Source organism: Salvelinus alpinus, chromosome 20, assembly GCF_045679555.1.
Source record: "Salvelinus alpinus chromosome 20, SLU_Salpinus.1, whole genome shotgun sequence".
NCBI lineage: Eukaryota > Metazoa > Chordata > Actinopteri > Salmoniformes > Salmonidae > Salvelinus > Salvelinus alpinus.
Genome location: NC_092105.1, coordinates 17,695,201 through 17,696,967, shown reverse-complemented (window position 1 = coordinate 17,696,967; position 1,767 = coordinate 17,695,201). Strand labels below are relative to the sequence as shown.

The following is a 1,767-nucleotide window of genomic DNA, read 5'->3' as shown; positions in this document are numbered from 1 at the left end:
AATTCCCTTCTCTCTCTCCCTTTACATCAGGAATCAGTTTGTTTTCTGTCAAAAAAAAGTGTTACGAGAGAGCGAGCGCGAGAGAGAGAGAGAGAGACAGGGAGAGAGAGACAGGGAGAGAGAGACAGGGAGAGAGAGACAGGGAGAGAGAGACAGGGAGAGAGAGACAGGGAGAGAGAGAGACAGGGAGAGAGAGACAGGGAGAGGGGAGAGAGAGAGATTGAGAGAGAGAGAGATTGAGAGAGAGAGGGGAAAGGAGAGAGGGGAGAGAGAGGAGAGAGAGACAGGGAGAGGGGAGAGAGATTGAGAGAGAGAGGAGAGAGGGGAGAGAGAGGAGAGAGAGACAGGGAGAGAGAGACAGGGAGAGGGGAGAGAGAGAGAGATTGAGAGAGAGAGGGGAAAGGAGAGAGGGGAAAGGAGAGAGAGCATGGAGAGAGAAATATTTTGCACCGAGGATCAAAATATAAAAGAAAACACATTTAGAATGGAAACAATCTTCAAGGGAAAAGAAAGCAAACCAAAGATTTTATCAGGCCGTCTGTTTTCAGATATAATGCGATAGAAAAGATTCAAAAAAGAGCATTAAATGTGAATGGGTACACATGTGCTCTGTGGATAAGCAAACTCTTAGCGGCAGCTTTTACTTCAATTGAATTCACCAGCAATGTGAAAAAGGTCCATTCTGTAACCACTAGTTTGGCCATTATCCATGATTTTCAACCTGTAAGCATTTCACATTGAGAGGAGTGGTTTCCATGTTGTTTGTGTGGTATTTATCTGTTCCTCCACGGGTCACGTGCTTGACCCTTATGTCCGGAGTGAATCCTCAAAGTTGCAACTCTTCACGCTATAGATTTACTTTATCACGTTTGTTTTGAATGTGAATAGTCATAAGAATATACAGGATGAATCTGAAACGGCAACCTATTCCCTATATAGTGCGCCACTTGCCTGAAGTAGTGCACCATATAAGGTAGAAGGTCCTATTTGGGACGTAGCCACAGAAATCTAGGAGATATTTCATGTTTTAGGTTCATGTTATCCTGTCCTCTTCTCTCGGTCCTCTGTATGGCTCCCCGTAAGTGAAAACACAGGTTACTCTGGTAAAGCATACGCTTACCTTCCACTGATGACAACGTCATGCCTTTGCAATCTGTGTGTGCATTTTTATATCAATTTTCTCGTGTGCATAAAGCGGTTCTCGACATTCTCCATCTCCATCGGGACACAAAGCCAACGGTTGGATACAGAACTCTGATGTAAATACTATCTAAGAGTTGGTAGTATGTAATTTACACTAGAATGTCAATTTGAATGTGCTTGAAATGTTGACATGTTTCGTTGTACAGTCAGTTTTTGTTTTTACATAAGCTCTGGTTTAATATTTTTACAATATTACATTACTACTTGCAGTTTTGTCAATGTTTATTCTTAAAAAACAAAGCAATGATTAAAAATACATGTTTTATACTAAATTGTGCTATGTTTGTTACAGAAGTCTCTAGTTGACATACTTGTGTCAAGGATTCCTCATTTTTCTGTAAGGTCTGTGGAAACTTGGTTTGTTTACAGCAGTTTCGCTGAGAGCTTCAATGTAGGGCTATATTCATTCAGATTGGCATCAGCATAGCGGTTGTTTTGCTAGTGTCGGAGGTGGAACTGCGTTAGAACTGTTAAATCCACAAGTGGCACGTTGCGTTACCTTATCGAGGACACTACCATTAGATGCAACGAAACCACACCCGACTACGATCCGACAGCCGTGTT

At 42.2% G+C, this 1,767-nt stretch overlaps 1 protein-coding gene across 1 annotated transcript in view; it reads left to right on the top strand.

Moving 5' to 3' along the window:
• The window catches only part of LOC139547080 (interphotoreceptor matrix proteoglycan 2-like), a 16,338-nt gene extending 15,852 nt beyond the window's left edge, over positions 1-486 (top strand). Inside the window, exon 10 of the mRNA XM_071356137.1 lies at positions 1-486. This exon is cut by the window's left edge and continues 931 nt beyond it. The gene's annotated coding sequence lies outside the window, so the exon portion shown is untranslated.
• The last annotated feature ends 1,281 nt before the right edge of the window (positions 487-1,767 follow it).